A 10777-nucleotide genomic window follows, 5' to 3' on the forward strand; every position below is an offset into this window, starting at 1 on the left:
CCAGCACCACGCCCGGCCACCTTTGTCTCCCCAGTGGAGTTGTTTACACACTGCACCAGGTAGGCATTTCAGACTAAGTAGACCTAGGTGCTCGGGGATAATCGACACAGCTGTTAAGGGACATTCACATGCACACAGACTAAGATCCCTCACATAGCTTTAACAGACTATTTGGGCGAGTGCAGCTAGCGAGCAACAATGAAGGCCGACACGGCACACAAGAGGGTGGCTGGCCAGCACCACGGCGGACCGCCTTTGTCTCCCAAATGGCGATGTTTACTGGTACTCATTTTAGGCCGAGTCTTAAGTGCTAGTGTTCGTAAGTCAGGTGATCCTAAGTCGGGTGTTTGTAAGTGCAGGTGTTCGTAAGTCAGGTGTTCCTAAGTCGGGTGTTCGTAAGTCGAGGGCTTCCTGTAATTTTCATTTCACAGGTCCAGCTGATTTTTAACCAGAAACAGATAACCTATGGCACTGGTAATGACCTATAACAACTGCATATAGCCTCTAAACTAGATTAAAGAAACATCTGTGGTTCATGTGGTGGATGGAGCTGAACAGGGCCCACTGGTGGAGGGGCGAGGCCAAGGGAAGGAGTGGGGACAGCCTCTGGAGAGAGAGGCAACAAGGGATACACGTGCGTGAGTTATGGCACAGATTATGAATCGGCTCACATAAGCCGGTGTGTTTTCGCAGCATTAATTTGAGTAGTTCTCAACGTACAGAGTCGAAAGATAACTCATTTTGACCGTATTAAACCAGCTGGCTGTGGTATTAAATGTGAACTTTGTACGACGTATGAATTTTATCTCAGATGAAAAAAAATATAATCCAGTGCAATCTGAAACACCCACCATAATCATCCATGGGGGTCTTTGGAATTGCACATTGCCTATGTTATGACTCTTGACCTAGATAAAAAAAAACAAGTCACGTGCTGCAGTGCAATGACTACTCAGCGAAAATTCGTAAATAACAAACTGTGGTCTTAAAAGTCCTTATATTTTTAATACGCGACATTTGAACAATTGCTCTTCTTCATAGCACGTGAAGCCAACACGTGCGTCAACAACATTGCCGCAGCACCCCCTGCTGGACTAAACACGCTACTGTGCCGCGGAGACACGTATCAGACGGCCACAAGCGAGTGGTGTCAAGTGTGATCATGATGATTATACTGGTAGGAACGAAGTTGTAACCTGAGTGTACCAGCCTGAAATAGATTAATGTCTCCGTCCGTCCCCTTTCAATACTTTAACGAAGTGAAATCTCGTGCTGTTGTGTGTAAAATCAGCAATAGACAGCGCAGAGACTTGTCCTACCAGCCCACCCTGCAGGGACCTGTTTATGAGGCTTGTTTACCCAGGAAAGCCTCACTGCAGGCGCGACACGTCCATGTAGGGTATCTAGGCGGTCGTCTAGGGCGTAAAGTTAAGTGGGGTGCCAAATTCGAGGAAAAAAAATAATTTCTCAACATTTCTGACGATTGATTGGACAGACGGACGGACAACCCGAATAATTATGCCTCTTAAAAAAACATTAAACGGAAAATAGGGAAAAATGTTTCCCAGTTTACCAAAAAACTCAGCCTCGATCTGCCCCTGGGGTTTGGGGGCGCCGATTGCTGGCAGTAGCGGGTCCAGGGCCGCCGCTGCCTCACTGAGTGAGCCTCGTGGCTCTTTTTCAGGAGGGTCCTGCCAGTTTTCACAGTAGGGGGTGGCTATGTATAATCCGAATTGTGTAATGTGTACTTTATATCAGAATCTATTACAGTACACTATACCATTTTGCGTGAAAACTCGGACCCATTATCTTGAAGTTATCGGGGGTGGGGCGTCTTTGCTTATTAGCATCTTTAGTATCTTGCGATTCACCAACGTTGGTTGGGGCAAGCCTGACTGCTGATGAGACACTGAATGTCGAAGCGAGCCCATAGCTTGCTTTGTATTGAATTAATACTGCTGACATTATGCACTCCAAGAAGACCGTGGGGCTGATGGGATTAAAAAAAACATTGATTTTGTTGTTTTATGCGATGAGACAGATACAGGATTGTGAATGAGACGTGTTTTTTGTCAATGTTATGGACGAATAGGTGAGAATGGTGTGAGTTTGTGTGTGAGTGAATGGCAAATGCCTGGAGTGTGTGGTTCGGATCAGGTGAGTGGTGCGTGGTGGTTGATGAGTATATCATGTGTGTGCCAGGTGAATGATATCTGGTGAGTGGTGAGTGTCCGCATGGTGAGCGGTGTCTGGCGATGGGTCAGTTGTCATCCATGTGAGGTCACGCCACCTTATCCGTCCTCTAGTGTGTGTGTCAATAATAACAATGTCAACTTTCAACACGCCACTACCGCACATCACTCGCTGGCTCTCGCAGAGAGGACAACGACTCGGAGGCGCGAGGAGGAACCACAGATGAGCGGGAAGGCAGCAGCCAGGCGACGAGTCGACGCCAACGATTGCCCAAGCTCTGTGGTCCTCTACAATTTGAGGTGGTGTGGGCCAATTAATGTGGGAGGAAACCGGAGCACCTGAATAATAACTGAACAAAAAATGTTTACCAGGTAAAGCTCACTCAGCTATAGAGCTCTTTTTTTCAGAAACGACCTGGCCCCAAATGATAGCTCAACGAAGTGGCTTATCTTGTGGAAATTTACAGCAGTCAAATACTCAGAATGCCCGTTTATTCTGTATATGAGGAGGTAAAAACCGGAGGACCCGGAAAAAATCCACGCGACCACGGGGAGACAGAGACAGGCAAACTCCAAATATACAGCAGGCGTCTGGGTCGGGATCGAATCCACGACCTCCTGTATACCAGGCGAGGTAGTTAACATCTCACCACCGTGGCGCCCATGCGTGCGAAGGGGGCAAACACTCAATCCCATGCAGTCCACATTCTTCCTTTACCGCCTTCTCCTGGCATAGCCAGGGCATGGCACCTCCTCGACGCCCACGGCAAGGGAGTTTCACAACATCGAAGTGCGGTGATCCACCGACCCTCGCTGCTGCCTCCACAGTGCAGCAGCCACGTGCAGCAGCGTAGCCGCCACCGCCCAGCTTTTGTTGTGTGCGTGTGTACACAGGAGACGGTAAAAACGAGGCATGAGCAAATAATAAATGAAATTGTAAATTCTGAATCGTGACGAATTTAATTACTGGTGGGCTACATAACTGCTTGCCTTCGAACCATCCACCAGCAGCAGGTCTAGCAATGTTTTCAATCTCAGATCATTCATTTTCCAGTTCCTCCAACATTGATTCCATAGGGAGCTACAATGACTTTACAATATTTTTCCACGGAAACTTTCACCACTCTACATGGTCAATAGGCCTGATTGGGTACGTCTTCATGCTAAGTATATGGTACAGTATTTACATGAGGTGGATGTGACTGTGATTCTCGTATTGTAAAATGTTTAAACACTAAAGTCAGGACTGGACTTAGGAATGGACGATCGGGGCGGCTACTCATGGGCGAAAATTTGTAATGGAAAATAATGAGGGCATCGCCATGGGCAAATAGGGGTAGAGAGAAAGACACGGAGAGAAACACACACGGCGAAAGATAGACACAGAAATAGGCAGTGAGAGACATAGGAGTACAGTGAGAAACAAACACAACAACAACCGCCATTCGCCACTAAGTGGCGGTGACGTCACCACGACGCTTGTGCCAGGCTATGTGCATCTTGAGGCCACGTGAAGTGTCGAAAGCCCGCTGGCAGGAGGTCACGGGGCAGACCTAGATGCCACGGGTCTACTGACTGAGACGACTGGCTGATGCACCACCTGTGCCCCCTACTGTGCCAACTTGCTGTGCTTTAGCCTCCCGGCACTCCGCTCGTTGTTGTGAGCGTCGCTCCTCCGCCCTCCGTTGTTGTTGGAGGGCGACTGCCTCCAACTGCCCAGTAGCAGCGTCCTTCACGAGCCTCCTCCACAGAGGCCGATCTTGACACCGCTGGTACCAGTCATCGGCAAGTCCACTCAACTCCACGTCCTCCTGTACCACATCACTCCATCTCTTCTCTAGCCCGTGTCACGCCCGTTTAGCCCCCTCGATCCGGCTGAACAAAAGCTGTTTAGGTATGCGGTGGCTAGGCATGCGGGCTACATGACCCAGCCAACGCAGCCTTGCCTGCCGGAGGAGTTCACCAATGGGACTTTGTCCACATCTTTCAACGATTTGTGAGCTCCTCACACAACCTAGCCTGGTTAAACCCAGGATGTATCGTAGGCAGGCCAGCATAAATGTTTCTAACCGACGAACATGTTCCATTAGGGGGGTCCACGTTTCGCAAGCGTAGAGAAGGGAGGGAATGGCCGTTGCCGAGAAGACATGAAGCTTTGTGCGGAGTGATAGACCAGGAAGCTTCCACACAGCGTTACGCAACCGATGAAAATATAATGCCGCTCGACTGATTCGGGGGTAGACCTCTGCTGTTAAAGTGGAGACGGTCATGAGCACACTGCCAAGGTATGGGAAACGCTCCACTCTCTCCACAACTGCCCTATCACCAATTGGGAGTTGTGGGGGTGGAGTGTCCGATGGTACAAAATACCCAGGCAGGTGCTTAGTTTTGGTGGGGCTGATGGTAACGCCCCACCTCTTGGTGGCAAGCTCCAGGTTCAGCAGCAGAGCCTCCAACTCTTCCTCTGAGTGAGCAGCAATTACTCGGGCATCGATCAGCCTCCCATTGTATCCGTACCAAATGGAAATTCCTCCGGTACAGCTATTGAGGGCTTCACGAACTACGTGGTCAAAATAGATGTTAAATAATGTGGGAGCCAGAGGACATCCCTGTCGTACCCCAAGGTGTACGGGGAATAGCTCTGACTCCCGGCCACGTAGTTTTACCCAGTCCCGCTCACCATCATGAAGGTCCTTAATGATCGTGAGCAGAGGGACAGGGACTCCGAAAGCATGAAGAACCCAGAGCCCAGGCCTACAAACACACACACACACACAAAGGGACACAGACACAGAGAAAAACCATCATGCAGACTCTGGTCATCCTCACAGTGGCTTTTGGCTGGCCATAGAACAAAGACGGCCACCACATCACGTGTTTTCTGATGCAGTTTTACAGCCGTCTGGAACGCTGTCCCGATATTAGGAAGCCACTGGAGCTATGCAATTTTAAATATAGATTGAAAACTAATTTCTTTATAACTTATTTTTGTATTTAGTAGGCTGTCTTTCCCCCGCACCTCCGATTAGCACGGTTGGCAATGTACGGTACGAAAGAAGTTCCACAGATATATAGAGACAGACTCAGAGATAGAGAGGGACATTCAAAAAAAGCAGTACAGAGAGAGACACGAAACTTTAATACAGAGATAGGGAGAGAGAGAGACAGACACAGAGAGATACACAGACTGAGATAGAAACAGATAGAGAGACAGAGACATAAAGAGAGATGCAGAGAGAGGGACAGTGACATACAAGTGTTGTGGCCCTAACTAACCACACGGAGACGTCTGCTGGAGGAAACGCGTTTATTGTAACAACTCTTAACACTATGTTAAGACTACTCTGTTAAACACTACTGTAACACCCGATAGCCTAAGGGAGAGACAGCCTCCCTTCTAGCGTGTCCTACACACGCCGGGCTACGCTACACGCCGGTGCCTTGCGACGGCGGCTAGGGGAAGACTGGACCGACCGACCCACCCCGGGGTACGGGACTCGCCCTGGTCCGCTGCAACCCCGGCTCTAGCGAGAGCCTCGGGGAGGGTCCCCGGGTGCTGGTCCAGTCTTCAGGTCTTCAGATGTCTTCAAGCTTGAGTTGGCGAACACTCCCTGGCCCGTCCCGAGGGCCGGCCTTTTATCCCCAGGTCGAGGTCACCCCTCCCCTCATGAACCTTCTAGAAGGTCTTAGTAGGTCTTAATTCTTAAGGGGGTTTAGGAAGTGGTGGGGGTCCCCATCCCCCTCAGCCCCCAGCCCCTGGGGGGTCTGGGGTGTCAACCTCCGGTCACGGAGGGGCGGGGGTTTGACCCCTACACACCTCGCTCTCTCGGCTGCCCCCTGTCGGCCCATGAGCGTGGTGGCAGGTCAGCTGCCTAGAGCACCTTATTATGGCGCATTAAAGTAATGATCAGCCACAGCAGAAGTATTGGTCCTGCAGTCTTTCAGATCTGCCTTATGTTCACGAACACGGCCCGAGACATGTCGTTTGGTTTCCCCAATGTAACTGCTGCCGCAGATACAGCTTAGTTTGTAGACGCCGGGATATTGCATGTCAGGAAACTTGTCCTTCACAGATGGGATCAGGTCACGAATTTTATGTACTGTGTTAAATCGGGCCTGGATCTTGTGTTTGTTCATGATTTTATAAATATTTGTGGTTACCCCTGCTATGTATGGCAGGGTGATGGTTTTGATTGGATCCTCAGATGGCTCCTTCCTCACGCTTGGGGTGAAGGCTTTGCGGATTGTGTAGTCAGAATATCCATTCGCCTTGAGAGCTTGATGTACGTGTTTTAGTTCACTGGTTAGGTGTTCATGGTCGGAGATACACTGAGCTCTATGTGTAGCGTTTTGATGAGGGAATTCTTCTGGGATGGATAGTGGTGGGAATCAGGTTTTAAGTAGGCGTCAGTATGGGTTACTTTCCTGTAGACAGAGTGGCTCATTGAGCCATCTGGTCTCTTTTTGATTAAGACATCCAAGAAAGTTAGCATGCCATCCTTTTCTACCTCCATGGTGAATTTGATGGCTGGGTGTATGGAATTGATGTGGTTGAGCCGGTCGGCCATGTGGCCAGATGCCAAACGTGTCATCCACGTACCTCTTCCACAAGGACGGGCGTAGAGTGGATGCTTGGATGGCGTCCGTCTCAGATATTTCCATGAAAATATTGGCCACAACCGGAGATAAGGGAGAACCCATTGGGTGCCTTCAGTTTTTTTTGTAAAATGATGGTGAATATGTATGTCTTAGCATTTGCTATTAAAATATGAAATAATTATTCTTTATTAGATTAAATCATTATTTTTTATTATATATTAAATGTGGGAGCTGGAGAACATCCCTGTCGCACATACAGAGGGAAAAAAGTATTTGATCCCCTGCTTATTTTGTACGTTTGCCCACTGACAAATAAATGATCAGTCTATAATTTTAATGGTAGGTTTATTTGAACAGTGAGAGACAGAATAACAACAAAAAAATCCAGAAAAACGCATGTCAAAAATGTTATAAATTGATTTGCATTTTAATGAGGGAAATAAGCATTTGAGCCCTCTGCAAAACATGACTTGGTGGCAAAACCCTTGTTGGCAATCACAGAGGTCAGACGTTTCTTGTAGTTGGCCACCAGGTTTGCACACATTTTATATCAAGGCCACAGTATCGTTGATGAGTGTGAGTTAATTTTTCTTCTCAAGAGGCAAAGTATCACCGGGACCTCGTGAAGAATGGCACTTTGGCAAGTGGCCCGTGGCCATAAGTTCACCGCGTGCTGATTTCCTATTCTCCTTACTGCAGGAACTCGTGAACATGGACACCACGGTCGTGGACACTTCCAGCAAGCCACGGCTAGCTGATTGGAAGTTCGGCCATCAATCGGTAGGGAGTGACTTGCATATGCAAACACATACAGAACTGTAAAAAAGACAACGATCCCCTATAGAGCCTAGAAAGACTTTTGGAGCAAGTGCTGTTAGCAAGCATCTATGAAGGCCGTAATTGTGGCACACAAGGGGGTAGGTGGCCAACACTTCGCCGGGCCGCCTTTGTCTTCCCAATGGCAATGTTTACACATTCTAGATTTAAAGCTTTCGTGACTGCTAGGATCCATACTCTTTGGTTCTATTGGGTTAAGTCACGTAGGTGAAAATAAAATAACAAAAAATCACGACGTTTCGTGATTTTTTTGTGTCGTGATTTTTTTGTTATTTTATTTTCACCTACGTGACTTTACCCAATAGAACCAAAGAGAATGTTTAAACACTTCACAAAGTACTCATTTGAGGCTCATTCGACTTTAGGGAAGCCCCAGGACCCATTCAGATAATCGTCACTGGTATTGTCCATAAGCAGCCCTAGAAGTCGGGTCACCGGGTTCGTAGAGCAGCGCGCTATCCGCTACACTACTGCTCCGCACGTACATACACACATGTACAAGTACCAACATGCGTACACACACATGCAATGACAGCCATGTTAACGTGTTCGCTGTAAAGCCCAGAGCATGGGTTTAGGATGTGCGAGCGAATCGCTCGTTTGCCTCGGGCGTTCTCGATGAGCTGATGTTCATGGCGGTCTCCTTCACAGGTCTCCCAGCCCCGGGGGGGAGATGCTTCCCCAATGTATGAGAATCAACAGCCACCGGGGTTCGTGCAGCAGAAAGACGGTCACAGGTGAGACGCACGCACGCATACACACAAACGAACGCACGGTCACGAGAGCATCGCCGTTCACACCCGGCGCCACATCCCGTCCAGGCACGGACACGGACCTCTTTCTGTCTCACCCACGCGCCGTGCCCCCCTGCGCTGACTCAGCTTGCGTGTGCCAGGTGGGAAAGATGGGAGGGGCGGGTACCAACGGACTGCGCGCCTTAACGCTCGTTTTCTTCCGCAGGTTTATCAACGTTGCGCCTTGCAACGAGCGTCCGCCCCACCCCGACCCCGCCGCCTGCGAGATGTGAGATAGTGTGCTGCTGGGTCGGCACCTCCTGTGAACACGGTTCTTCCGCTGGGGACCTCTGGGAGATGGCTCCTCATCCTCCTCTGTGGACTGTTCTCAACATGGACGCTCATGAGAGGAAAATCTCCCCAATCCGGACGGATGTTTGGGATAGCCTCTCTTTTGATAGTGCATGAATTACTAACTCGTAGGCTTTTGCGACCAATATCCATAATATAGGTTTTTTTGCGTTAGATCACGTAAATATAAATATGTCGTTAAACCTGCCACCACCCGACAAAGGTTTATCACGTAAACAGAACATGGCAATTTGTTACTAGTACAGCACACCAGTGTGTTGGAGAGAAAATCTACAACATTTACAATCCGAGTACGACGTTTCAGCAGTTATTACAACTAGCTTCATCATCATGAAGCTACCACCTGTTTTGTTGATGACGTCACTTGTAAGCGCTTATTGTGCGAAGGGGGGGGGGATTAATGAATGCATATACATTTTAATGGGTATCAAGTGTGCATTGCGTTATATATATGGTAATAATCAGCGTACAATATGCGTGCACATGTATGCACATTGTTCTTGAACCGCTTGTAGTTTGCGAGCAATCAATGAGTACCTGTTATTGTCTTTGTACAGGTAATCCCCATTTATGTATGGTGACCTGTATGGGCATGCATTTAAACAATGTATTATCTGATTATTCACTTCTTAGCAGCACTAAGCCTGTAGCTATCGGAATGGTTACAATTATTTCTTATCAATTCCGATAGATTCTTTCATTACTCTTGACCGGTAGTAACTAGTTTTGCACAGACCTTCGAAATGATCAGAATCACTTGAGTGTCATTGTTGGCATGCGTATTCTGCCACTGCTGACAGTTGTATTTGGGAATATTTTATATTGATTTGGTGTTCTTTTGATCATGCTGATCATTCGTCATGTCTGCCCAATATAGCATTTGCCACAAGTGCAATTAATCTGTTGCACACCTGCTGGTGATAGCTTCGGTAATACATACTCTTTGGTTCTTTCGGTAAAGTCACGTAGTTAGAAATAAAATGAAACAAATCACGACGTTTCGGGTGCAACACAAGTGTCTGTCATCAGGTGGGACAACCACAGCAAGAAAAAAATTGCTGAAGTGGGCGAGAGAGCTGCCGTGGCAAGCGGTTATATAGGTAATAAAGGGGGAGGAGCAAGGGGGGAGAGAGAGAGGGGGGGTGGTGTGAAGTAGGGGGAGGGGGGTGCTGCGTGAGCGCTCTGGGTAGAGAGAACGTGAGGCAGGGGGGGGAAGTGGGCGGGGCTGGAAGTGGGAGGCTGTGAAAGCCGGGAAAGCTGAGGCTGCGGGGAGAAATTAAGTAGGAAAAATAGGCTAGTACCCAGCAGATATGATGGAAATAACCATAAACAGTTAAGGTTTTACCTGGTTAATAACATCCTTCCAATGATTGCTCAATTTGTTTCCATCTTTTCAGTTGAAGTTATGTCTGTTTATATATCTGGATGGATTCATGAACAAACCTTTAATAGTACCCAGAAGGTTTTGCACAGTACCTTGGTCTTGGAAAAAACAATATCACGCGAGCCCACAACGGTATAACAATGGTAAGCCACGGCAGAGGTATTGGTTGTGCCATGATTCAGATCTGCCTTGTGTTCGCGAACACGGTCCGAGACATGTCGTTTCGTTTCCCCAATGCAACCGCTACCGCAGGTACAACTTAGTTTGTAAACTCCAGGATATTGCATGTCAGGAATGACATCCTTCACAGATGGGATTAGATCACGGATTTTGTGTACTGTATTGAATCGGACTTGGATCTTGTGTTTGTTTAAGATTTTTAAAATCTTTTTGGTAACACCTGCTATGTATGGTAACGTGATGGTTTTGATCGGCTTCTCAGGGGGTTGTTTCTCCATGGTTGGAGAAACAGCTTTGTGAATAATGCGGTCCGAGCACCAATTCATCTTGGGGGGCTGGTGTACGTGTTTCAGTTCACTGGCAAGGTGGTGTTGGTCGGAAATGCAGTGGGCCCCATGGTGTAGTGTTTTGACGAGGGAATTATTCTGTGCCGGATGATAGCGGGAATCAGGTTTCAAATAGGAATCTGTGTGGGTGGC

General features: G+C 48.1%; 1 long non-coding RNA gene across 1 annotated transcript; it reads left to right on the forward strand.

Annotated features, from left to right (window-relative positions):
- Positions 1 to 7098: 7098 nt before the first annotated feature.
- LOC142928896 (uncharacterized) lies at positions 7099 to 8768 on the forward strand. Its single transcript, XR_012945193.1, has 3 exons — positions 7099 to 7571; positions 8280 to 8365; positions 8589 to 8768. It is a non-coding gene; the product is annotated as an uncharacterized LOC142928896 (long non-coding RNA).
- The last annotated feature ends 2009 nt before the right edge of the window (positions 8769 to 10777 follow it).

The sequence above is a fragment of the Petromyzon marinus genome, chromosome 24 (genome assembly GCF_048934315.1).
Source record: "Petromyzon marinus isolate PM22_M1 ecotype Great Lakes invasive population chromosome 24, UKy_Petmar_22M1.pri1.0, whole genome shotgun sequence".
Classification (NCBI taxonomy): domain Eukaryota; kingdom Metazoa; phylum Chordata; class Hyperoartia; order Petromyzontiformes; family Petromyzontidae; genus Petromyzon; species Petromyzon marinus.